General features: G+C 44.5%; 14 non-coding genes and 2 pseudogenes across 14 annotated transcripts; all 16 read right to left on the reverse strand.

Moving 5' to 3' along the window:
- Nucleotides 1-780: 780 nt before the first annotated feature.
- LOC141207763 (U2 spliceosomal RNA) lies at nucleotides 781-971 on the reverse strand. Its single transcript, XR_012278088.1, has one exon. It is a non-coding gene; the product is annotated as a U2 spliceosomal RNA (small nuclear RNA).
- A 1,115-nt stretch (nucleotides 972-2,086) lies between these two features.
- Nucleotides 2,087-2,277, reverse strand: LOC141207764 (U2 spliceosomal RNA). Its single transcript, XR_012278089.1, has one exon. It is a non-coding gene; the product is annotated as a U2 spliceosomal RNA (small nuclear RNA).
- Nucleotides 2,278-3,392: 1,115 nt separating this feature from the next.
- On the reverse strand, nucleotides 3,393-3,583 carry LOC141207117 (U2 spliceosomal RNA). Its single transcript, XR_012277541.1, has one exon. It is a non-coding gene; the product is annotated as a U2 spliceosomal RNA (small nuclear RNA).
- A 1,115-nt stretch (nucleotides 3,584-4,698) lies between these two features.
- Nucleotides 4,699-4,889, reverse strand: LOC141207765 (U2 spliceosomal RNA). Its single transcript, XR_012278090.1, has one exon. It is a non-coding gene; the product is annotated as a U2 spliceosomal RNA (small nuclear RNA).
- Nucleotides 4,890-6,004: 1,115 nt separating this feature from the next.
- Nucleotides 6,005-6,195, reverse strand: LOC141207766 (U2 spliceosomal RNA). The gene has a single exon (XR_012278091.1). It is a non-coding gene; the product is annotated as a U2 spliceosomal RNA (small nuclear RNA).
- A 1,112-nt stretch (nucleotides 6,196-7,307) lies between these two features.
- LOC141207300 (U2 spliceosomal RNA) lies at nucleotides 7,308-7,495 on the reverse strand. The gene has a single exon (XR_012277710.1). It is a non-coding gene; the product is annotated as a U2 spliceosomal RNA (small nuclear RNA).
- A 6,192-nt stretch (nucleotides 7,496-13,687) lies between these two features.
- Nucleotides 13,688-13,878, reverse strand: LOC141207767 (U2 spliceosomal RNA). Its single transcript, XR_012278092.1, has one exon. It is a non-coding gene; the product is annotated as a U2 spliceosomal RNA (small nuclear RNA).
- Nucleotides 13,879-14,990: 1,112 nt separating this feature from the next.
- Nucleotides 14,991-15,181, reverse strand: LOC141207768 (U2 spliceosomal RNA). The gene has a single exon (XR_012278093.1). It is a non-coding gene; the product is annotated as a U2 spliceosomal RNA (small nuclear RNA).
- Nucleotides 15,182-16,293: 1,112 nt separating this feature from the next.
- LOC141207769 (U2 spliceosomal RNA) lies at nucleotides 16,294-16,484 on the reverse strand. The gene has a single exon (XR_012278094.1). It is a non-coding gene; the product is annotated as a U2 spliceosomal RNA (small nuclear RNA).
- Nucleotides 16,485-17,599: 1,115 nt separating this feature from the next.
- LOC141207771 (U2 spliceosomal RNA) lies at nucleotides 17,600-17,790 on the reverse strand. The gene has a single exon (XR_012278096.1). It is a non-coding gene; the product is annotated as a U2 spliceosomal RNA (small nuclear RNA).
- A 1,112-nt stretch (nucleotides 17,791-18,902) lies between these two features.
- LOC141207772 (U2 spliceosomal RNA) lies at nucleotides 18,903-19,093 on the reverse strand. Its single transcript, XR_012278097.1, has one exon. It is a non-coding gene; the product is annotated as a U2 spliceosomal RNA (small nuclear RNA).
- A 1,115-nt stretch (nucleotides 19,094-20,208) lies between these two features.
- On the reverse strand, nucleotides 20,209-20,437 carry LOC141207337 (U2 spliceosomal RNA; annotated as a pseudogene).
- Nucleotides 20,438-21,197: 760 nt separating this feature from the next.
- On the reverse strand, nucleotides 21,198-21,289 carry LOC141207374 (U2 spliceosomal RNA; annotated as a pseudogene).
- Nucleotides 21,290-22,404: 1,115 nt separating this feature from the next.
- LOC141207774 (U2 spliceosomal RNA) lies at nucleotides 22,405-22,595 on the reverse strand. Its single transcript, XR_012278098.1, has one exon. It is a non-coding gene; the product is annotated as a U2 spliceosomal RNA (small nuclear RNA).
- Nucleotides 22,596-23,710: 1,115 nt separating this feature from the next.
- On the reverse strand, nucleotides 23,711-23,901 carry LOC141207775 (U2 spliceosomal RNA). Its single transcript, XR_012278099.1, has one exon. It is a non-coding gene; the product is annotated as a U2 spliceosomal RNA (small nuclear RNA).
- Nucleotides 23,902-25,015: 1,114 nt separating this feature from the next.
- On the reverse strand, nucleotides 25,016-25,206 carry LOC141207776 (U2 spliceosomal RNA). The gene has a single exon (XR_012278100.1). It is a non-coding gene; the product is annotated as a U2 spliceosomal RNA (small nuclear RNA).
- Nucleotides 25,207-26,256: the final 1,050 nt, after the last annotated feature.

Raw genomic sequence — 26,256 nt, forward strand, 5'->3', positions numbered from 1 at the left:
GCTGCTGGCTGTCCAGCAGCAGACTGAAGGTGGCTGCTGCTGTGCACAGGTATATAAAGGCTCAGAGCCTATTATGACACGCGCAGCCAGCGTTCCATTGCCACATTCCATCTACTGCAGGCAGGATACCTGGCTGGCTGAATGTCGCTGAGAAGCTCACAGAGACCGCCATAAGCAACAGTTTAACAGAATGCCACAGACTAATCAACCAAACTTTTTGGGTTGGGTTCTCTTTTATAGTCTGCAGGCATTAAATGAAAGAAGTCAGTGTTCCAGCAGAAGGAGACAACGTTTCAGAAAAGGCATTGTAGCAAACCAAAAAAGAAATTTTAAGCGCAGCAGAGTAACCAGCGCACATACCTGTTAGCTCAGGTGAGTTTAAAAGGCTGCTGTTGATAACAAGGGCATTTGCTAAATAGATGGTGTGTGTGCAACAATATACTGAAAGGTCAATTATATTGTGCAGCTTATCTCACCACCTGTAGTTATTTAGGTGAAAGCTCCAAAATGCTTGCCTAATATGTCTGTTTATCCAAAAGGAAGTAAAAAGGGAGAGCTAGAAAGATAGCATTGCATCACATTACATGGCAATGCAATGCACAGTTGCTGAAGTTGAACCAAAATGAGCTTGTAATCTGGCTTCTGCAACTTTGAACATGAAAAATCCAATGAGGAGAAGAAAAGCAAAGCCAAAGAGTCCATCCCAAAATCTGACAAACAAGCAAAATGAACAAAAAACATTGAATTCAATTCTTTCTGATTTTAGAAACTGCATTAAAGAAGGGGTGCACCGGTCCTGGAGATACTGCAATACCAGGTCAATGCGTGGAGTGGACAGAGCAAGCTCTTTTTCCATCTCCCTGTTCTAAAAATCCATTTAATATATGGTCCCCAGATAGGGGACGTATCAGATATTAAACTGATAAGAACAGATACTACACTTGATCTTAGCCAAAAGGCCGAGAAGCGATAACCAGAATTGGTTTCAAACTACGGAGCCACCCAAGGATCCTGAAAAGTCCATTTGTGGAGATGAGCTCCTGGACTCCCGTTAAGAAGACATGTTGTCAACCTCTAGATCCCTTACATGCCTGCACTTTTCGGCTTGCTGCTGCTGCAATCCACGCGTTTTAGATCTGCATAACTCCACCTCTTTAAACACAGCACCTTCACCCCCTGCTGTTCCCACCCGCCTCAACACCGTTGGAAGGGAGGAGAACCAATTAAGGCGGGGGGTGGGGTGGAACGAGCAGCTGTCTACCCTTAGCAGGAGGGCTCCTGATTACATACCTCTCCTGCTGCTGCTGCTGCTGGCTGTCCAGCAGCAGACTGAAGGTGGCTGCTGCTGTGCACAGGTATATAAAGGCTCAGAGCCTATTATGACACGCGCAGCCAGCGTTCCATTGCCACATTCCATCTACTGCAGGCAGGATACCTGGCTGGCTGAATGTCGCTGAGAAGCTCACAGAGACCGCCATAAGCAACAGTTTAACAGAATGCCACAGACTAATCAACCAAACTTTTTGGGTTGGGTTCTCTTTTATAGTCTGCAGGCATTAAATGAAAGAAGTCAGTGTTCCAGCAGAAGGAGACAACGTTTCAGAAAAGGCATTGTAGCAAACCAAAAAAGAAATTTTAAGCGCAGCAGAGTAACCAGCGCACATACCTGTTAGCTCAGGTGAGTTTAAAAGGCTGCTGTTGATAACAAGGGCATTTGCTAAATAGATGGTGTGTGTGCAACAATATACTGAAAGGTCAATTATATTGTGCAGCTTATCTCACCACCTGTAGTTATTTAGGTGAAAGCTCCAAAATGCTTGCCTAATATGTCTGTTTATCCAAAAGGAAGTAAAAAGGGAGAGCTAGAAAGATAGCATTGCATCACATTACATGGCAATGCAATGCACAGTTGCTGAAGTTGAACCAAAATGAGCTTGTAATCTGGCTTCTGCAACTTTGAACAGGAAAAATCCAATGAGGAGAAGAAAAGCAAAGCCAAAGAGTCCATCCCAAAATCCGACAAACAAGCAAAATGAACAAAAAACATTGAATTCAATTCTTTCTGATTTTAGAAACTGCATTAAAGAAGGGGTGCACCGGTCCTGGAGATACTGCAATACCAGGTCAATGCGTGGAGTGGACAGAGCAAGCTCTTTTTCCATCTCCCTGTTCTAAAAATCCATTTAATATATGGTCCCCAGATAGGGGACGTATCAGATATTAAACTGATAAGAACAGATACTACACTTGATCTTAGCCAAAAGGCCGAGAAGCGATAACCAGAATTGGTTTCAAACTACGGAGCCACCCAAGGATCCTGAAAAGTCCATTTGTGGAGATGAGCTCCTGGACTCCCGTTAAGAAGACATGTTGTCAACCTCTAGATCCCTTACATGCCTGCACTTTTCGGCTTGCTGCTGCTGCAATCCACGCGTTTTAGATCTGCATAACTCCACCTCTTTAAACACAGCACCTTCACCCCCTGCTGTTCCCACCCGCCTCAACACCGTTGGAAGGGAGGAGAACCAATTAAGGCGGGGGGTGGGGTGGAACGAGCAGCTGTCTACCCTTAGCAGGAGGGCTCCTGATTACATACCTCTCCTGCTGCTGCTGCTGCTGGCTGTCCAGCAGCAGACTGAAGGTGGCTGCTGCTGTGCACAGGTATATAAAGGCTCAGAGCCTATTATGACACGCGCAGCCAGCGTTCCATTGCCACATTCCATCTACTGCAGGCAGGATACCTGGCTGGCTGAATGTCGCTGAGAAGCTCACAGAGACCGCCATAAGCAACAGTTTAACAGAATGCCACAGACTAATCAACCAAACTTTTTGGGTTGGGTTCTCTTTTATAGTCTGCAGGCATTAAATGAAAGAAGTCAGTGTTCCAGCAGAAGGAGACAACGTTTCAGAAAAGGCATTGTAGCAAACCAAAAAAGAAATTTTAAGCGCAGCAGAGTAACCAGCGCACATACCTGTTAGCTCAGGTGAGTTTAAAAGGCTGCTGTTGATAACAAGGGCATTTGCTAAATAGATGGTGTGTGTGCAACAATATACTGAAAGGTCAATTATATTGTGCAGCTTATCTCACCACCTGTAGTTATTTAGGTGAAAGCTCCAAAATGCTTGCCTAATATGTCTGTTTATCCAAAAGGAAGTAAAAAGGGAGAGCTAGAAAGAAAGCATTGCATCACATTACATGGCAATGCAATGCACAGTTGCTGAAGTTGAACCAAAATGAGCTTGTAATCTGGCTTCTGCAACTTTGAACATGAAAAATCCAATGAGGAGAAGAAAAGCAAAGCCAAAGAGTCCATCCCAAAATCTGACAAACAAGCAAAATGAACAAAAAACATTGAATTCAATTCTTTCTGATTTTAGAAACTGCATTAAAGAAGGGGTGCACCGGTCCTGGAGATACTGCAATACCAGGTCAATGCGTGGAGTGGACAGAGCAAGCTCTTTTTCCATCTCCCTGTTCTAAAAATCCATTTAATATATGGTCCCCAGATAGGGGACTTATCAGATATTAAACTGATAAGAACAGATACTACACTTGATCTTAGCCAAAAGGCCGAGAAGCGATAACCAGAATTGGTTTCAAACTACGGAGCCACCCAAGGATCCTGAAAAGTCCATTTGTGGAGATGAGCTCCTGGACTCCCGTTAAGAAGACATGTTGTCAACCTCTAGATCCCTTACATGCCTGCACTTTTCGGCTTGCTGCTGCTGCAATCCACGCGTTTTAGATCTGCATAACTCCACCTCTTTAAACACAGCACCTTCACCCCCTGCTGTTCCCACCCGCCTCAACACCGTTGGAAGGGAGGAGAACCAATTAAGGCGGGGGGTGGGGTGGAACGAGCAGCTGTCTACCCTTAGCAGGAGGGCTCCTGATTACATACCTCTCCTGCTGCTGCTGCTGCTGGCTGTCCAGCAGCAGACTGAAGGTGGCTGCTGCTGTGCACAGGTATATAAAGGCTCAGAGCCTATTATGACACGCGCAGCCAGCGTTCCATTGCCACATTCCATCTACTGCAGGCAGGATACCTGGCTGGCTGAATGTCGCTGAGAAGCTCACAGAGACCGCCATAAGTAACAGTTTAACAGAATGCCACAGACTAATCAACCAAACTTTTTGGGTTGGGTTCTCTTTTATAGTCTGCAGGCATTAAATGAAAGAAGTCAGTGTTCCAGCAGAAGGAGACAACGTTTCAGAAAAGGCATTGTAGCAAACCAAAAAAGAAATTTTAAGCGCAGCAGAGTAACCAGCGCACATACCTGTTAGCTCAGGTGAGTTTAAAAGGCTGCTGTTGATAACAAGGGCATTTGCTAAATAGATGGTGTGTGTGCAACAATATACTGAAAGGTCAATTATATTGTGCAGCTTATCTCACCACCTGTAGTTATTTAGGTGAAAGCTCCAAAATGCTTGCCTAATATGTCTGTTTATCCAAAAGGAAGTAAAAAGGGAGAGCTAGAAAGATAGCATTGCATCACATTACATGGCAATGCAATGCACAGTTGCTGAAGTTGAACCAAAATGAGCTTGTAATCTGGCTTCTGCAACTTTGAACATGAAAAATCCAATGAGGAGAAGAAAAGCAAAGCCAAAGAGTCCATCCCAAAATCTGACAAACAAGCAAAATGAACAAAAAACATTGAATTCAATTCTTTCTGATTTTAGAAACTGCATTAAAGAAGGGGTGCACCGGTCCTGGAGATACTGCAATACCAGGTCAATGCGTGGAGTGGACAGAGCAAGCTCTTTTTCCATCTCCCTGTTCTAAAAATCCATTTAATATATGGTCCCCAGATAGGGGACGTATCAGATATTAAACTGATAAGAACAGATACTACACTTGATCTTAGCCAAAAGGCCGAGAAGCGATAACCAGAATTGGTTTCAAACTACGGAGCCACCCAAGGATCCTGAAAAGTCCATTTGTGGAGATGAGCTCCTGGACTCCCGTTAAGAAGACATGTTGTCAACCTCTAGATCCCTTACATGCCTGCACTTTTCGGCTTGCTGCTGCTGCAATCCACGCGTTTTAGATCTGCATAACTCCACCTCTTTAAACACAGCACCTTCACCCCCTGCTGTTCCCACCCGCCTCAACACCGTTGGAAGGGAGGAGAACCAATTAAGGCGGGGGGTGGGGTGGAACGAGCAGCTGTCTACCCTTAGCAGGAGGGCTCCTGATTACATACCTCTCCTGCTGCTGCTGCTGCTGGCTGTCCAGCAGCAGACTGAAGGTGGCTGCTGCTGTGCACAGGTATATAAAGGCTCAGAGCCTATTATGACACGCGCAGCCAGCGTTCCATTGCCACATTCCATCTACTGCAGGCAGGATACCTGGCTGGCTGAATGTCGCTGAGAAGCTCACAGAGACCGCCATAAGCAACAGTTTAACAGAATGCCACAGACTAATCAACCAAACTTTTTGGGTTGGGTTCTCTTTTATAGTCTGCAGGCATTAAATGAAAGAAGTCAGTGTTCCAGCAGAAGGAGACAACGTTTCAGAAAAGGCATTGTAGCAAACCAAAAAAGAAATTTTAAGCGCAGCAGAGTAACCAGCGCACATACCTGTTAGCTCAGGTGAGTTTAAAAGGCTGCTGTTGATAACAAGGGCATTTGCTAAATAGATGGTGTGTGTGCAACAATATACTGAAAGGTCAATTATATTGTGCAGCTTATCTCACCACCTGTAGTTATTTAGGTGAAAGCTCCAAAATGCTTGCCTAATATGTCTGTTTATCCAAAAGGAAGTAAAAAGGGAGAGCTAGAAAGATAGCATTGCATCACATTACATGGCAATGCAATGCACAGTTGCTGAAGTTGAACCAAAATGAGCTTGTAATCTGGCTTCTGCAACTTTGAACAGGAAAAATCCAATGAGGAGAAGAAAAGCAAAGCCAAAGAGTCCATCCCAAAATCCGACAAACAAGCAAAATGAACAAAAAACATTGAATTCAATTCTTTCTGATTTTAGAAACTGCATTAAAGAAGGGGTGCACCGGTCCTGGAGATACTGCAATACCAGGTCAATGCGTGGAGTGGACAGAGCAAGCTCTTTTTCCATCTCCCTGTTCTAAAAATCCATTTAATATATGGTCCCCAGATAGGGGACGTATCAGATATTAAACTGATAAGAACAGATACTACACTTGATCTTAGCCAAAAGGCCGAGAAGCGATAACCAGAATTGGTTTCAAACTACGGAGCCACCCAAGGATCCTGAAAAGTCCATTTGTGGAGATGAGCTCCTGGACTCCCGTTAAGAAGACATGTTGTCAACCTCTAGATCCCTTACATGCCTGCACTTTTCGGCTTGCTGCTGCTGCAATCCACGCGTTTTAGATCTGCATAACTCCACCTCTTTAAACACAGCACCTTCACCCCCTGCTGTTCCCACCCGCCTCAACACCGTTGGAAGGGAGGAGAACCAATTAAGGCGGGGGGTGGGGTGGAACGAGCAGCTGTCTACCCTTAGCAGGAGGGCTCCTGATTACATACCTCTCCTGCTGCTGCTGCTGGCTGTCCAGCAGCAGACTGAAGGTGGCTGCTGCTGTGCACAGGTATATAAAGGCTCAGAGCCTATTATGACACGCGCAGCCAGCGTTCCATTGCCACATTCCATCTACTGCAGGCAGGATACCTGGCTGGCTGAATGTCGCTGAGAAGCTCACAGAGACCGCCATAAGCAACAGTTTAACAGAATGCCACAGACTAATCAACCAAACTTTTTGGGTTGGGTTCTCTTTTATAGTCTGCAGGCATTAAATGAAAGAAGTCAGTGTTCCAGCAGAAGGAGACAACGTTTCAGAAAAGGCATTGTAGCAAACCAAAAAAGAAATTTTAAGCGCAGCAGAGTAACCAGCGCACATACCTGTTAGCTCAGGTGAGTTTAAAAGGCTGCTGTTGATAACAAGGGCATTTGCTAAATAGATGGTGTGTGTGCAACAATATACTGAAAGGTCAATTATATTGTGCAGCTTATCTCACCACCTGTAGTTATTTAGGTGAAAGCTCCAAAATGCTTGCCTAATATGTCTGTTTATCCAAAAGGAAGTAAAAAGGGAGAGCTAGAAAGATAGCATTGCATCACATTACATGGCAATGCAATGCACAGTTGCTGAAGTTGAACCAAAATGAGCTTGTAATCTGGCTTCTGCAACTTTGAACATGAAAAATCCAATGAGGAGAAGAAAAGCAAAGCCAAAGAGTCCATCCCAAAATCCGACAAACAAGCAAAATGAACAAAAAACATTGAATTCAATTCTTTCTGATTTTAGAAACTGCATTAAAGAAGGGGTGCACCGGTCCTGGAGATACTGCAATACCAGGTCAATGCGTGGAGTGGACAGAGCAAGCTCTTTTTCCATCTCCCTGTTCTAAAAATCCATTTAATATATGGTCCCCAGATAGGGGACGTATCAGATATTAAACTGATAAGAACAGATTTTTTTTTTTTTTTTTTTTTTAACCAAATCAGATAGGCCGGAGCATAAGCTCAATCAAATCGACTTACAAAAGCCTTTCATTGACACTTAGCCTTTCATCACACTTGGTATATAATCAAAAATAAAACCAAACCTTATCATCAGGTACATTATACACTACGAATTAAACTTTACCAAAAACCTCCACTTTTTAAACTTCCAGATCCCTTCAGCATCTATAATACTTCCACGTTCCTGATCCCAGAGGTATATTACATACATACGTGACAGAATCAATCTCAAACATTCATTAACTGACATTTTCTTCCTTTTAAAAACTAACAAATTCCTCGCATCCCACAAACTTTCAATTACACACACCACCAACAACCATAAAATCCTATCCTTAATTCTACTACATGCACCCATCCCAAACATAGCAAGTTTCCAATTAACATACTTTACACCCACCAATTCCTTGCAAAGTCCCCCTATACCCTTCCATACATCATATGCAAAATCACAATCCCATACCATATGTCTAACATGCTCTCTCAAACCACATCCATCCCTCGGGCATACCTCAGATTTAACTAAATCCCTCTTCTTTTGCACATCTCTAACAGGCAAAATGTCATGCAATATCATCCAAGCGATATCTCTCTGTCTGTTAGTCACACCATCTATACTTAATTTTCTCCACATCTCGGTTACTTCCTCCCCTCTCAACCCATTGATATTACATACCACCTCACGCTCACGCACCATCCTAATGACTTTCTTCTTTTGCCTAAAATCACTCATGTTAACGGACAACAAATCATACTTCCTTACAAATTTCTCAACACAACCATACCATACAGGACACTTAAAAGCAACAGGCACTCTAGCATCCCTTTTGACCCACTTTAAGCCATAAAGCATCCATCCAGCCGAATACTTCATCATATAAGCACACTTATTACTTTTCCCTAGAACCACCACCACCATTTTCACGTAACCAATCCCTAAAAAGAAATCAATATTTGGAAAATCCAAACCACCATTTACACATAACTTATAGACATATTCCCGTTTCAATTTCTCCATGCGACTTCCCCAAAGAAAATTAAAGATGAATTTCTCAGTTTTCCTAATTTTCTTAAAAGCAGCAGGATATACATTCGCAACAAACAACAAAATAGGCAAAATAACCGCCTTAATAATCAGAACTTTCCCAGTCAGAGTTAATTCTCTCATTCGCCAAAAATTCAACTTGCGCACCACTCTCACCCCACAATCTTCCCAACTCTCATTTCCTTTCAAATCATCATTAAACTTAATCCCAAGCACCTTTATTGCACCATCCTCACACCTCACACCATCCATCCGTACATTCCTCTCACCAAAACATTTAAAGGAACTCTTAGTCCAATTGACCTTAAAAGCTGAGACACTACAAAACAAACTTAATATCAACCTTGCCCTACTCATCGCAGCCATATTCCCACTCACAATCACTACATCATCCATGTAACCTAGAATTCTCACATCCTTTCCATTACTCCCAGGAATCATCACACCTCTCATAACCTTATCCTTCCTAACCATACACATCAACACTTCAATCACACTAATAAACAAAAAAGGGGACATAGGGCACCCCTGACGCACTCCTGATTTAATTCTCACTTTCTCACTTAACCACCCATTCACCAAAAATTCACTTGAAACATTACAATACAAACTCCTAACACAGTTTACAAAATTCCTGGAATAACCCATCTTAGACAAAACCTTAAACATAAAGCTATGTGACACACGGTCAAAAGCTTTTTCAAAATCAACCGAAAACAACAAACATTTCTGCTTACGACTCATACAATCCCCAATCACATCACGCAACAACACCAAATTTTCAGTCATACTTCTCCCAGGCACTGCACACACTTGATCTTCATCCACCACACCGCCAATCACTTCCCGCATCCGGCTAGCCAACAATTTACTAAACACCTTATAGTCTGCATTCAAAAGGGTGATTGGCCTCCAATTCCCCAAATCCTTTTTATCACCTTTCTTATGAACCAAAACCACCACCCCATCTCTCATAGATTCACTCAACATATTCTCCGTGAACATATACTGGCACACCTCCAATAAGTCATTTCCCATCGTGTCCCATTCCTTAACATATAACTCCACGGGCAGTCCATCCTTCCCAGGTGTTTTATTCTTACTCGCAGACATCACCACTTTTTTAACTTCATCCAACACAATTACATCATCCAATATTTCACGTTCATCCTCACCCAAACAACCTTCTAAACACCCCAAAGCATCAGTCAACATCCTATCATCAACCCATTTTTCCCCATACAACTCCTTATAAAACAACACCACCTCCTGCATCACATCCTTCCCACTCACACACACCCCATCGCCATTCACCACCTCATCCATATCTACTTTCTTCCCAAAAACTTTTTTGAAAAAAAACCTTGTGCATTTCTCATTTTTCTCCAAATGTTCAATCTTAGAACGGTAAATAATTTCTTTCCCTTTACCCTCAATATATTTCTTAATCTCTTCTTTCACTTGACACATCAAAACATCCACATCCACTCCAATCATCCTTAACTTCCTCAGCCACTCCAGTCTAGAGCTTAAATCATTAAATTTTGCTCTATTCATTGCTGCTTTCCTCCTGCCCCTTTTTCTAAAGAAAAAAACAATCTCACTCTTCATCCAGTCCCACCACTCAAGCACATTCCTGAAATCACTTTTTTTATCCCTCCACCTAACATACATTCGCCTAAAATCACGCATGATCCTATTATCTTCCAGCAAACGCACATTAAGTTTCCACACGCCACCACCATATACAAAGGAAATCTTACCTTCTAGACGTGCCCTCAAACACACATGGTCAGAGAAGGGAACATCTTCCTGCTGGAAATTCCTACAAATAACATTTTGTGAAGAAAAGAAGATACGGTCTATTCTAGACTCTATGCCTCCCCTGTCGGCCTTATAGGTCGCAGGAGGTGGATTACCTAAAAAAACTTCCGCAGCATCCTGTAAGGAAAAATCCGCCACAAGACTCTTGAGTCTTTTACCTGTAACATCCATCTTATCCCCCTCCGTCACACAATTGAAATCTCCAACAAAAATTATTGGCATTTTGCCAGATAAAAAAAAACATAATTTCTCTAAAATTTCCAGCCTCTCCCCTTTATCTATTGGTGCATACATATTTACCACCCTTACCCTCCACCCCCTACAATTTAACTTACATATTACACACCTCCCCGCCTCCACCACCATGTAACTTTCTATCTTAACACTATAACCCTTCACCAAAACACCTACCCCACAATTTTTATTACATACAGAACCAGACCACACACTTTGACCTAAAGGCCATGCATTTTCACTTAAGGAATCGGAGATCCCACACTCCTGGACACAGTATACGTCCGCATCCAAGTTGCTCAAGTAGTCCAAAATTGCCACTCTTCTCGACTCAGATTTAATCAGCCGAACATTTAGCGACAAGATGCTGAGAGCAACTTGGGCACCCATCTATTAATTTGATGTGGCAGGTCACGACAACATGCCCACCTGTACATCATCCTAACCCTTCTGGGGGTAGGACGCTGGACGTGCAGATATCGTAGTTTGTGCCTTCCCCCAAAAAAGACACATCTTGGGGATCGGATGCAGTAGGGTACACCCGGGCTGGACTCACACTGCAGTCACTTAAAGGGGAAAAGGATGGTTCAGTTTTCTTCTTTTTCTTCACTGAAGCGCCTCCATCTTCATCTGAACTATAATCCCGCCGCTGGGGGTCAAAGTCCCCCTGACCTCCCTCCTCCTCAAGGTCAGAAACGACATCGCTCCAGGCCACATGCGGTGTTCTGGTCAGATCAGACTCCTCTTCCCCCTGCATTGTAACCATCATGTCTGGAATTTCAGCCTCCAGATCCTCCACCGGGGCCACTTCCATGCCTATACGATCATCAGTTATCGTCTCAGACTCACTGACATCTGAAGCCACAGACGCGGCCCTCTGCACCGGTGGCTCAGGTGCCAGCTCCATATTTCCTCTTACATTCACACGAACCAGTTCTGGAAAAGCAACCCGAGCCTCCTCCTCATCCAGGAAAGCCAGAGTAGATATCGGAGCAGTCGGAGTTGGAGCAGTCGGAGTTGTAGCTGTGGGTGCAGGAGATTCATTTCTTCTCCTTCCCCTTCCCGCTGCCCCCGCATATGAACCAGGATGGAATATACAGTCTCTGAAGGCATGCCCCTTCTCTCCGCAGAGGTTACAGACTATTTCATTTTTGCAATTATTGGAAGAATGACCCACCTCATTGCACTTCCTGCAAATAATCTGTCTGATGTCGCATGCTTCCTGAGTATGGCCATACCTCCTACAATGACGACAAAACCTGGGCGCATTGGGGAAGAACAGGTAACCCCGCTCACTCCCAATGGAAAAATTTGATGGAGGATAATGTATACCCCCTGGTTCATCAGGACTTTCCCGGAACTTGACCATGAAACGATATTTACCGGTCCATAGTTCCTCCTCATTCATGACTTTTACTGCCACCTTGGTAATATAGCAGTGCCTATTTAGAAAGGCATAAATCAAAGCCAAGTCCACATGTGGGTTGTACATGAAAACAGTCAGAGGTACCTCTTTGGAGCAATACAAGATGACAAAAGTCAGCCGATCCAAATATTGATTGTCCAGATTCTTTTTCAAACAATCATAGAAATTGTTGCAAACAGCCATAGAAGTAAATACAAGATTATACTTGCTTTTGAATTGCTGGAGGCACAAGATTTCTTCCTTCTTCACTTCAAGGAGTCCAAACAAAATCTCCTTCACCACGAAGCTGAGGGTAAAGATTCCTTCTTTGCCTTCTTCCACATCAATCTGGATTCCAAACTTCACTTGAGCCTCACCGGGCCCAGCGTATCGAATGCGTCCCATTATCGCTAGTCGTGTCTACTGGCCAACTCCTTATAGCAGCAAGTGGCTTAAGCCATAAAATGGCGATGCCACAGGGCCAAGAGTTAACGCACAGACAGCCAAATGACTAGACCCATTACAGATCTGAGCCAAAAGGCCGAGAAGCGATAACCAGAATTGGTTTCAAACTACGGAGCCACCCAAGGATCCTGAAAAGTCCATTTGTGGAGATGAGCTCCTGGACTCCCGTTAAGAAGATATGTTGTCAACCTCTAGATCCCTTACATGCCTGCACTTTTCGGCTTGCTGCTGCTGCAATCCACGCGTTTTAGATCTGCATAACTCCACCTCTTTAAACACAGCACCTTCACCCCCTGCTGTTCCCACCCGCCTCAACACCGTTGGAAGGGAGGAGAACCAATTAAGGCGGGGGGTGGGGTGGAACGAGCAGCTGTCTACCCTTAGCAGGAGGGCTCCTGATTACATACCTCTCCTGCTGCTGCTGCTGCTGGCTGTCCAGCAGCAGACTGAAGGTGGCTGCTGCTGTGCACAGGTATATAAAGGCTCAGAGCCTATTATGACACGCGCAGCCAGCGTTCCATTGCCACATTCCATCTACTGCAGGCAGGATACCTGGCTGGCTGAATGTCGCTGAGAAGCTCACAGAGACCGCCATAAGCAACAGTTTAACAGAATGCCACAGACTAATCAACCAAACTTTTTGGGTTGGGTTCTCTTTTATAGTCTGCAGGCATTAAATGAAAGAAGTCAGTGTTCCAGCAGAAGGAGACAACGTTTCAGAAAAGGCATTGTAGCAAACCAAAAAAGAAATTTTAAGCGCAGCAGAGTAACCAGCGCACATACCTGTTAGCTCAGGTGAGTTTAAAAGGCTGCTGTTGATAACAAGGGCATTTGCTAAATAGATGGTGTGTGTGCAACAATATACTGAAAGGTCAATTATATTGTGCAGCTTATCTCACCACCTGTAGTTATTTAGGTGAAAGCTCCAAAATGCTTGCCTAATATGTCTGTTTATCCAAAAGGATGTAAAAAGGGAGAGCTAGAAAGATAGCATTGCATCACATTACATGGCAATGCAATGCACAGTTGCTGAAGTTGAACCAAAATGAGCTTGTAATCTGGCTTCTGCAACTTTGAACATGAAAAATTCAATGAGGAGAAGAAAAGCAAAGCCAAAGAGTCCATCCCAAAATCCGACAAACAAGCAAAATGAACAAAAAACATTGAATTCAATTCTTTCTGATTTTAGAAACTGCATTAAAGAAGGGGTGCACCGGTCCTGGAGATACTGCAATACCAGGTCAATGCGTGGAGTGGACAGAGCAAGCTCTTTTTCCATCTCCCTGTTCTAAAAATCCATTTAATATATGGTCCCCAGATAGGGGACGTATCAGATATTAAACTGATAAGAACAGATACTACACTTGATCTTAGCCAAAAGGCCGAGAAGCGATAACCAGAATTGGTTTCAAATTACGGAGCCACCCAAGGATCCTGAAAAGTCCATTTGTGGAGATGAGCTCCTGGACTCCCGTTAAGAAGACATGTTGTCAACCTCTAGATCCCTTACATGCCTGCACTTTTCGGCTTGCTGCTGCTGCAATCCACGCGTTTTAGATCTGCATAACTCCACCTCTTTAAACACAGCACCTTCACCCCCTGCTGTTCCCACCCGCCTCAACACCGTTGGAAGGGAGGAGAACCAATTAAGGCGGGGGGTGGGGTGGAACGAGCAGCTGTCTACCCTTAGCAGGAGGGCTCCTGATTACATACCTCTCCTGCTGCTGCTGCTGGCTGTCCAGCAGCAGACTGAAGGTGGCTGCTGCTGTGCACAGGTATATAAAGGCTCAGAGCCTATTATGACACGCGCAGCCAGCGTTCCATTGCCACATTCCATCTACTGCAGGCAGGATACCTGGCTGGCTGAATGTCGCTGAGAAGCTCACAGAGACCGCCATAAGCAACAGTTTAACAGAATGCCACAGACTAATCAACCAAACTTTTTGGGTTGGGTTCTCTTTTATAGTCTGCAGGCATTAAATGAAAGAAGTCAGTGTTCCAGCAGAAGGAGACAACGTTTCAGAAAAGGCATTGTAGCAAACCAAAAAAGAAATTTTAAGCGCAGCAGAGTAACCAGCGCACATACCTGTTAGCTCAGGTGAGTTTAAAAGGCTGCTGTTGATAACAAGGGCATTTGCTAAATAGATGGTGTGTGTGCAACAATATACTGAAAGGTCAATTATATTGTGCAGCTTATCTCACCACCTGTAGTTATTTAGGTGAAAGCTCCAAAATGCTTGCCTAATATGTCTGTTTATCCAAAAGGAAGTAAAAAGGGAGAGCTAGAAAGATAGCATTGCATCACATTACATGGCAATGCAATGCACAGTTGCTGAAGTTGAACCAAAATGAGCTTGTAATCTGGCTTCTGCAACTTTGAACATGAAAAATCCAATGAGGAGAAGAAAAGCAAAGCCAAAGAGTCCATCCCAAAATCCGACAAACAAGCAAAATGAACAAAAAACATTGAATTCAATTCTTTCTGATTTTAGAAACTGCATTAAAGAAGGGGTGCACCGGTCCTGGAGATACTGCAATACCAGGTCAATGCGTGGAGTGGACAGAGCAAGCTCTTTTTCCATCTCCCTGTTCTAAAAATCCATTTAATATATGGTCCCCAGATAGGGGACGTATCAGATATTAAACTGATAAGAACAGATACTACACTTGATCTTAGCCAAAAGGCCGAGAAGCGATAACCAGAATTGGTTTCAAATTACGGAGCCACCCAAGGATCCTGAAAAGTCCATTTGTGGAGATGAGCTCCTGGACTCCCGTTAAGAAGACATGTTGTCAACCTCTAGATCCCTTACATGCCTGCACTTTTCGGCTTGCTGCTGCTGCAATCCACGCGTTTTAGATCTGCATAACTCCACCTCTTTAAACACAGCACCTTCACCCCCTGCTGTTCCCACCCGCCTCAACACCGTTGGAAGGGAGGAGAACCAATTAAGGCGGGGGGTGGGGTGGAACGAGCAGCTGTCTACCCTTAGCAGGAGGGCTCCTGATTACATACCTCTCCTGCTGCTGCTGCTGGCTGTCCAGCAGCAGACTGAAGGTGGCTGCTGCTGTGCACAGGTATATAAAGGCTCAGAGCCTATTATGACACGCGCAGCCAGCGTTCCATTGCCACATTCCATCTACTGCAGGCAGGATACCTGGCTGGCTGAATGTCGCTGAGAAGCTCACAGAGACCGCCATAAGCAACAGTTTAACAGAATGCCACAGACTAATCAACCAAACTTTTTGGGTTGGGTTCTCTTTTATAGTCTGCAGGCATTAAATGAAAGAAGTCAGTGTTCCAGCAGAAGGAGACAACGTTTCAGAAAAGGCATTGTAGCAAACCAAAAAAGAAATTTTAAGCGCAGCAGAGTAACCAGCGCACATACCTGTTAGCTCAGGTGAGTTTAAAAGGCTGCTGTTGATAACAAGGGCATTTGCTAAATAGATGGTGTGTGTGCAACAATATACTGAAAGGTCAATTATATTGTGCAGCTTATCTCACCACCTGTAGTTATTTAGGTGAAAGCTCCAAAATGCTTGCCTAATATGTCTGTTTATCCAAAAGGAAGTAAAAAGGGAGAGCTAGAAAGATAGCATTGCATCACATTACATGGCAATGCAATGCACAGTTGCTGAAGTTGAACCAAAATGAGCTTGTAATCTGGCTTCTGCAACTTTGAACATGAAAAATCCAATGAGGAGAAGAAAAGCAAAGCCAAAGAGTCCATCCCAAAATCCGACAAACAAGCAAAATGAACAAAAAACATTGAATTCAATTCTTTCTGATTTTAGAAACTGCATTAAAGAAGGGGTGCACCGGTCCTGGAGATACTGCAATACCAGGTCAATGCGTGGAGTGGACAGAGCAAGCTCTTTTTCCATCTCCCTGTTCTAAAAATCCATTTAATATATGGTCCCCAGATAGGGGACGTATCAGATATTAAACTGATAAGAACAGATACTACACTTGATCTTAGCCAAAAGGCCGAGAAGCGATAACCAGAATTGGTTTCAAACTACGGAGCCACCCAAGGATCCTGAAAAGTCCATTTGTGGAGATGAGCTCCTGGACTCCCGTTAAGAAGACATGTTGTCAACCTCTAGATCCCTTACATGCCTGCACTTTTCGGCTTGCTGCTGCTGCAATCCACGCGTTTTAGATCTGCATAACTCCACCTCTTTAAACACAGCACCTTCACCCCCTGCTGTTCCCACCCGCCTCAACACCGTTGGAAGGGAGGAGAACCAATTAAGACGGGGGGTGGGGTGGAACGAGCAGCTGTCTACCCTTAGCAGGAGGGCTCCTGATTACATACCTCTCCTGCTGCTGCTGCTGCTGGCTGTCCAGCAGCAGACTGAAGGTGGCTGCTGCTGTGCACAGGTATATAAAGGCTCAGAGCCTATTATGACACGCGCAGCCAGCGTTCCATTGCCACATTCCATCTACTGCAGGCAGGATACCTGGCTGGCTGAATGTCGCTGAGAAGCTCACAGAGACCGCCATAAGCAACAGTTTAACAGAATGCCACAGACTAATCAACCAAACTTTTTGGGTTGGGTTCTCTTTTATAGTCTGCAGGCATTAAATGAAAGAAGTCAGTGTTCCAGCAGAAGGAGACAACGTTTCAGAAAAGGCATTGTAGCAAACCAAAAAAGAAATTTTAAGCGCAGCAGAGTAACCAGCGCACATACCTGTTAGCTCAGGTGAGTTTAAAAGGCTGCTGTTGATAACAAGGGCATTTGCTAAATAGATGGTGTGTGTGCAACAATATACTGAAAGGTCAATTATATTGTGCAGCTTATCTCACCACCTGTAGTTATTTAGGTGAAAGCTCCAAAATGCTTGCCTAATATGTCTGTTTATCCAAAAGGAAGTAAAAAGGGAGAGCTAGAAAGATAGCATTGCATCACATTACATGGCAATGCAATGCACAGTTGCTGAAGTTGAACCAAAATGAGCTTGTAATCTGGCTTCTGCAACTTTGAACATGAAAAATCCAATGAGGAGAAGAAAAGCAAAGCCAAAGAGTCCATCCCAAAATCCGACAAACAAGCAAAATGAACAAAAAACATTGAATTCAATTCTTTCTGATTTTAGAAACTGCATTAAAGAAGGGGTGCACCGGTCCTGGAGATACTGCAATACCAGGTCAATGCGTGGAGTGGACAGAGCAAGCTCTTTTTCCATCTCCCTGTTCTAAAAATCCATTTAATATATGGTCCCCAGATAGGGGACGTATCAGATATTAAACTGATAAGAACAGATACTACACTTGATCTTAGCCAAAAGGCCGAGAAGCGATAACCAGAATTGGTTTCAAATTACGGAGCCACCCAAGGATCCTGAAAAGTCCATTTGTGGAGATGAGCTCCTGGACTCCCGTTAAGAAGACATGTTGTCAACCTCTAGATCCCTTACATGCCTGCACTTTTCGGCTTGCTGCTGCTGCAATCCACGCGTTTTAGATCTGCATAACTCCACCTCTTTAAACACAGCACCTTCACCCCCTGCTGTTCCCACCCGCCTCAACACCGTTGGAAGGGAGGAGAACCAATTAAGGCGGGGGGTGGGGTGGAACGAGCAGCTGTCTACCCTTAGCAGGAGGGCTCCTGATTACATACCTCTCCTGCTGCTGCTGCTGGCTGTCCAGCAGCAGACTGAAGGTGGCTGCTGCTGTGCACAGGTATATAAAGGCTCAGAGCCTATTATGACACGCGCAGCCAGCGTTCCATTGCCACATTCCATCTACTGCAGGCAGGATACCTGGCTGGCTGAATGTCGCTGAGAAGCTCACAGAGACCGCCATAAGCAACAGTTTAACAGAATGCCACAGACTAATCAACCAAACTTTTTGGGTTGGGTTCTCTTTTATAGTCTGCAGGCATTAAATGAAAGAAGTCAGTGTTCCAGCAGAAGGAGACAACGTTTCAGAAAAGGCATTGTAGCAAACCAAAAAAGAAATTTTAAGCGCAGCAGAGTAACCAGCGCACATACCTGTTAGCTCAGGTGAGTTTAAAAGGCTGCTGTTGATAACAAGGGCATTTGCTAAATAGATGGTGTGTGTGCAACAATATACTGAAAGGTCAATTATATTGTGCAGCTTATCTCACCACCTGTAGTTATTTAGGTGAAAGCTCCAAAATGCTTGCCTAATATGTCTGTTTATCCAAAAGGAAGTAAAAAGGGAGAGCTAGAAAGATAGCATTGCATCACATTACATGGCAATGCAATGCACAGTTGCTGAAGTTGAACCAAAATGAGCTTGTAATCTGGCTTCTGCAACTTTGAACATGAAAAATCCAATGAGGAGAAGAAAAGCAAAGCCAAAGAGTCCATCCCAAAATCCGACAAACAAGCAAAATGAACAAAAAACATTGAATTCAATTCTTTCTGATTTTAGAAACTGCATTAAAGAAGGGGTGCACCGGTCCTGGAGATACTGCAATACCAGGTCAATGCGTGGAGTGGACAGAGCAAGCTCTTTTTCCATCTCCCTGTTCTAAAAATCCATTTAATATATGGTCCCCAGATAGGGGACGTATCAGATATTAAACTGATAAGAACAGATACTACACTTGATCTTAGCCAAAAGGCCGAGAAGCGATAACCAGAATTGGTTTCAAACTACGGAGCCACCCAAGGATCCTGAAAAGTCCATTTGTGGAGATGAGCTCCTGGACTCCCGTTAAGAAGACATGTTGTCAACCTCTAGATCCCTTACATGCCTGCACTTTTCGGCTTGCTGCTGCTGCAATCCACGCGTTTTAGATCTGCATAACTCCACCTCTTTAAACACAGCACCTTCACCCCCTGCTGTTCCCACCCGCCTCAACACCGTTGGAAGGGAGGAGAACCAATTAAGACGGGGGGTGGGGTGGAACGAGCAGCTGTCTACCCTTAGCAGGAGGGCTCCTGATTACATACCTCTCCTGCTGCTGCTGCTGCTGGCTGTCCAGCAGCAGACTGAAGGTGGCTGCTGCTGTGCACAGGTATATAAAGGCTCAGAGCCTATTATGACACGCGCAGCCAGCGTTCCATTGCCACATTCCATCTACTGCAGGCAGGATACCTGGCTGGCTGAATGTCGCTGAGAAGCTCACAGAGACCGCCATAAGCAACAGTTTAACAGAATGCCACAGACTAATCAACCAAACTTTTTGGGTTGGGTTCTCTTTTATAGTCTGCAGGCATTAAATGAAAGAAGTCAGTGTTCCAGCAGAAGGAGACAACGTTTCAGAAAAGGCATTGTAGCAAACCAAAAAAGAAATTTTAAGCGCAGCAGAGTAACCAGCGCACATACCTGTTAGCTCAGGTGAGTTTAAAAGGCTGCTGTTGATAACAAGGGCATTTGCTAAATAGATGGTGTGTGTGCAACAATATACTGAAAGGTCAATTATATTGTGCAGCTTATCTCACCACCTGTAGTTATTTAGGTGAAAGCTCCAAAATGCTTGCCTAATATGTCTGTTTATCCAAAAGGAAGTAAAAAGGGAGAGCTAGAAAGATAGCATTGCATCACATTACATGGCAATGCAATGCACAGTTGCTGAAGTTGAACCAAAATGAGCTTGTAATCTGGCTTCTGCAACTTTGAACATGAAAAATCCAATGAGGAGAAGAAAAGCAAAGCCAAAGAGTCCATCCCAAAATCCGACAAACAAGCAAAATGAACAAAAAACATTGAATTCAATTCTTTCTGATTTTAGAAACTGCATTAAAGAAGGGGTGCACCGGTCCTGGAGATACTGCAATACCAGGTCAATGCGTGGAGTGGACAGAGCAAGCTCTTTTTCCATCTCCCTGTTCTAAAAATCCATTTAATATATGGTCCCCAGATAGGGGACGTATCAGATATTAAACTGATAAGAACAGATTTTTTTTTTTTTTTTTTTCTTTTTTTTTTTTTTAGCCCGAATTCGTGTACAAAACCCGAGTGCGCTTAAAAAAGTGACAAGTGCCACAAAAAAAGTGCACTAGGATGCTGGTCTTCTTGAAACCCTCTCCAAAAGGAGAAGGGTCCCCCAAACCATTCCCCGTCCCTCCGAGCCAAAAGGCCACAGCGAGGAACAGGGACAAAAAGCCACCTCCAGCCGAAGCCAGAGGCGACCCAATCTTACCCCCAGCACCTGCCCGAGTTCTCACCCGAGCAAGGCACTGGGAGCCAAAGACTGTGCTCCCCTCCCGGAAGAGGGGAGCCAACAACGCTCTCCTCCCGAAAGAGGAGAGCCAGGGGGGTTCAGGGGGGAGCGGAACCTGATGGCCACACACTCCCCCCCTAGACCTGCCAAGAGAGGAACCCGTAAGGGAACCGCATCCCGACAAAATCCTAGTAGGACGTGACACACGTGAATAAGTGGACACACAGTGACAAAGAAATTAAATAAATAGTGAAGGTTTCACAGTATAATACTGCCCGGACCTTCGACCGGGAATTGAAAAATTCCCCATCCTAAGGCCAGAAGGCCCGGAATAAGGGTGTGTGCGAAGAAAGAAAATTTGAAGTGCTTGTGCAAATGTGCCATAAACTCAAGTGGGGTTCCCAATCCCAGTGAGTTAAGGCACCCCAGGGTCACCACTCCTGGGGCACTTCACACTTCGGGCTTTCGATCTTCCCCGGCCCAATGGCGTCGATCCTGGGGGGCCATGCTTTCCACCAGATGACTATATTAGCCACCTGGCGTACTAACAAGCGCCTAAACCCCAGTGTGCATAATGTATCAATCTACTAGGGCGGCCAACATCCAAAACCGCCTTTTCAAAAGATACTACACTTGATCTTAGCCAAAAGGCCGAGAAGCGATAACCAGAATTGGTTTCAAACTACAGAGCCACCCAAGGATCCTGAAAAGTCCATTTGTGGAGATGAGCTCCTGGACTCCCGTTAAGAAGACATGTTGTCAACCTCTAGATCCCTTACATGCCTGCACTTTTCGGCTTGCTGCTGCTGCAATCCACGCGTTTTAGATCTGCATAACTCCACCTCTTTAAACACAGCACCTTCACCCCCTGCTGTTCCCACCCGCCTCAACACCGTTGGAAGGGAGGAGAACCAATTAAGGCGGGGGGTGGGGTGGAACGAGCAGCTGTCTACCCTTAGCAGGAGGGCTCCTGATTACATACCTCTCCTGCTGCTGCTGCTGCTGGCTGTCCAGCAGCAGACTGAAGGTGGCTGCTGCTGTGCACAGGTATATAAAGGCTCAGAGCCTATTATGACACGCGCAGCCAGCGTTCCATTGCCACATTCCATCTACTGCAGGCAGGATACCTGGCTGGCTGAATGTCGCTGAGAAGCTCACAGAGACCGCCATAAGCAACAGTTTAACAGAATGCCACAGACTAATCAACCAAACTTTTTGGGTTGGGTTCTCTTTTATAGTCTGCAGGCATTAAATGAAAGAAGTCAGTGTTCCAGCAGAAGGAGACAACGTTTCAGAAAAGGCATTGTAGCAAACCAAAAAAGAAATTTTAAGCGCAGCAGAGTAACCAGCGCAGATACCTGTTAGCTCAGGTGAGTTTAAAAGGCTGCTGTTGATAACAAGGGCATTTGCTAAATAGATGGTGTGTGTGCAACAATATACTGAAAGGTCAATTATATTGTGCAGCTTATCTCACCACCTGTAGTTATTTAGGTGAAAGCTCCAAAATGCTTGCCTAATATGTCTGTTTATCCAAAAGGAAGTAAAAAGGGAGAGCTAGAAAGATAGCATTGCATCACATTACATGGCAATGCAATGCACAGTTGCTGAAGTTGAACCAAAATGAGCTTGTAATCTGGCTTCTGCAACTTTGAACATGAAAAATCCAATGAGGAGAAGAAAAGCAAAGCCAAAGAGTCCATCCCAAAATCCGACAAACAAGCAAAATGAACAAAAAACATTGAATTCAATTCTTTCTGATTTTAGAAACTGCATTAAAGAAGGGGTGCACCGGTCCTGGAGATACTGCAATACCAGGTCAATGCGTGGAGTGGACAGAGCAAGCTCTTTTTCCATCTCCCTGTTCTAAAAATCCATTTAATATATGGTCCCCAGATAGGGGACGTATCAGATATTAAACTGATAAGAACAGATACTACACTTGATCTTAGCCAAAAGGCCGAGAAGCGATAACCAGAATTGGTTTCAAACTACGGAGCCACCCAAGGATCCTGAAAAGTCCATTTGTGGAGATGAGCTCCTGGACTCCCGTTAAGAAGACATGTTGTCAACCTCTAGATCCCTTACATGCCTGCACTTTTCGGCTTGCTGCTGCTGCAATCCACGCGTTTTAGATCTGCATAACTCCACCTCTTTAAACACAGCACCTTCACCCCCTGCTGTTCCCACCCGCCTCAACACCGTTGGAAGGGAGGAGAACCAATTAAGGCGGGGGGTGGGGTGGAACGAGCAGCTGTCTACCCTTAGCAGGAGGGCTCCTGATTACATACCTCTCCTGCTGCTGCTGCTGCTGGCTGTCCAGCAGCAGACTGAAGGTGGCTGCTGCTGTGCACAGGTATATAAAGGCTCAGAGCCTATTATGACACGCGCAGCCAGCGTTCCATTGCCACATTCCATCTACTGCAGGCAGGATACCTGGCTGGCTGAATGTCGCTGAGAAGCTCACAGAGACCGCCATAAGCAACAGTTTAACAGAATGCCACAGACTAATCAACCAAACTTTTTGGGTTGGGTTCTCTTTTATAGTCTGCAGGCATTAAATGAAAGAAGTCAGTGTTCCAGCAGAAGGAGACAACGTTTCAGAAAAGGCATTGTAGCAAACCAAAAAAGAAATTTTAAGCGCAGCAGAGTAACCAGCGCACATACCTGTTAGCTCAGGTGAGTTTAAAAGGCTGCTGTTGATAACAAGGGCATTTGCTAAATAGATGGTGTGTGTGCAACAATATACTGAAAGGTCAATTATATTGTGCAGCTTATCTCACCACCTGTAGTTATTTAGGTGAAAGCTCCAAAATGCTTGCCTAATATGTCTGTTTATCCAAAAGGAAGTAAAAAGGGAGAGCTAGAAAGATAGCATTGCATCACATTACATGGCAATGCAATGCACAGTTGCTGAAGTTGAACCAAAATGAGCTTGTAATCTGGCTTCTGCAACTTTGAACATGAAAAATCCAATGAGGAGAAGAAAAGCAAAGCCAAAGAGTCCATCCCAAAATCCGACAAACAAGCAAAATGAACAAAAAACATTGAATTCAATTCTTTCTGATTTTAGAAACTGCATTAAAGAAGGGGTGCACCGGTCCTGGAGATACTGCAATACCAGGTCAATGCGTGGAGTGGACAGAGCAAGCTCTTTTTCCATCTCCCTGTTCTAAAAATCCATTTAATATATGGTCCCCAGATAGGGGACGTATCAGATATTAAACTGATAAGAACAGATACTACACTTGATCTTAGCCAAAAGGCCGAGAAGCGATAACCAGAATTGGTTTCAAACTACGGAGCCACCCAAGGATCCTGAAAAGTCCATTTGTGGAGATGAGCTCCTGGACTCCCGTTAAGAAGACATGTTGTCAACCTCTAGATCCCTTACATGCCTGCACTTTTCGGCTTGCTGCTGCTGCAATCCACGCGTTTAGATCTGCATAACTCCACCTCTTTAAACACAGCACCTTCACCCCCTGCTGTTCCCACCCGCCTCAACACCGTTGGAAGGGAGGAGAACCAATTAAGGCGGGGGGTGGGGTGGAACGAGCAGCTGTCTACCCTTAGCAGGAGGGCTCCTGATTACATACCTCTCCTGCTGCTGCTGCTGCTGGCTGTCCAGCAGCAGACTGAAGGTGGCTGCTGCTGTGCACAGGTATATAAAGGCTCAGAGCCTATTATGACACGCGCAGCCAGCGTTCCATTGCCACATTCCATCTACTGCAGGCAGGATACCTGGCTGGCTGAATGTCGCTGAGAAGCTCACAGAGACCGCCATAAGCAACAGTTTAACAGAATGCCACAGACTAATCAACCAAACTTTTTGGGTTGGGTTCTCTTTTATAGTCTGCAGGCACTAAATGAAAGAAGTCAGTGTTCCAGCAGAAGGAGACAACGTTTCAGAAAAGGCATTGTAGCAAACCAAAAAAGAAATTTTAAGCGCAGCAGAGTAACCAGCGCACATACCTGTTAGCTCAGGTGAGTTTAAAAGGCTGCTGTTGATAACAAGGGCATTTGCTAAATAGATGGTGTGTGTGCAACAATATACTGAAAGGTCAATTATATTGTGCAGCTTATCTCACCACCTGTAGTTATTTAGGTGAAAGCTCCAAAATGCTTGCCTAATATGTCTGTTTATCCAAAAGGAAGTAAAAAGGGAGAGCTAGAAAGATAGCATTGCATCACATTACATGGCAATGCAATGCACAGTTGCTGAAGTTGAACCAAAATGAGCTTGTAATCTGGCTTCTGCAACTTTGAACATGAAAAATCCAATGAGGAGAAGAAAAGCAAAGCCAAAGAGTCCATCCCAAAATCCGACAAACAAGCAAAATGAACAAAAAACATTGAATTCAATTCTTTCTGATTTTAGAAACTGCATTAAAGAAGGGGTGCACCGGTCCTGGAGATACTGCAATACCAGGTCAATGCGTGGAGTGGACAGAGCAAGCTCTTTTTCCATCTCCCTGTTCTAAAAATCCATTTAATATATGGTCCCCAGATAGGGGACGTATCAGATATTAAACTGATAAGAACAGATACTACACTTGATCTTAGCCAAAAGGCCGAGAAGCGATAACCAGAATTGGTTTCAAACTACGGAGCCACCCAAGGATCCTGAAAAGTCCATTTGTGGAGATGAGCTCCTGGACTCCCGTTAAGAAGACATGTTGTCAACCTCTAGATCCCTTACATGCCTGCACTTTTCGGCTTGCTGCTGCTGCAATCCACGCGTTTTAGATCTGCATAACTCCACCTCTTTAAACACAGCACCTTCACCCCCTGCTGTTCCCACCCGCCTCAACACCGTTGGAAGGGAGGAGAACCAATTAAGGCGGGGGGTGGGGTGGAACGAGCAGCTGTCTACCCTTAGCAGGAGGGCTCCTGATTACATACCTCTCCTGCTGCTGCTGCTGCTGGCTGTCCAGCAGCAGACTGAAGGTGGCTGCTGCTGTGCACAGGTATATAAAGGCTCAGAGCCTATTATGACACGCGCAGCCAGCGTTCCATTGCCACATTCCATCTACTGCAGGCAGGATACCTGGCTGGCTGAATGTCGCTGAGAAGCTCACAGAGACCGCCATAAGCAACAGTTTAACAGAATGCCACAGACTAATCAACCAAACTTTTTGGGTTGGGTTCTCTTTTATAGTCTGCAGGCATTAAATGAAAGAAGTCAGTGTTCCAGCAGAAGGAGACAACGTTTCAGAAAAGGCATTGTAGCAAACCAAAAAAGAAATTTTAAGCGCAGCAGAGTAACCAGCGCACATACCTGTTAGCTTAGGTGAGTTTAAAAGGCTGCTGTTGATAACAAGGGCATTTGCTAAATAGATGGTGTGTGTGCAACAATATACTGAAAGGTCAATTATATTGTGCAGCTTATCTCACCACCTGTAGTTATTTAGGTGAAAGCTCCAAAATGCTTGCCTAATATGTCTGTTTATCCAAAAGGAAGTAAAAAGGGAGAGCTAGAAAGATAGCATTGCATCACATTACATGGCAATGCAATGCACAGTTGCTGAAGTTGAACCAAAATGAGCTTGTAATCTGGCTTCTGCAACTTTGAACATGAAAAATCCAATGAGGAGAAGAAAAGCAAAGCCAAAGAGTCCATCCCAAAATCCGAC

This window comes from Phyllobates terribilis, unplaced genomic scaffold (genome assembly GCF_046119375.1).
Source record: "Phyllobates terribilis strain yellow unplaced genomic scaffold, ASM4611937v1 Scaffold_160__1_contigs__length_4322635, whole genome shotgun sequence".
Lineage (NCBI taxonomy): Eukaryota > Metazoa > Chordata > Amphibia > Anura > Dendrobatidae > Phyllobates > Phyllobates terribilis.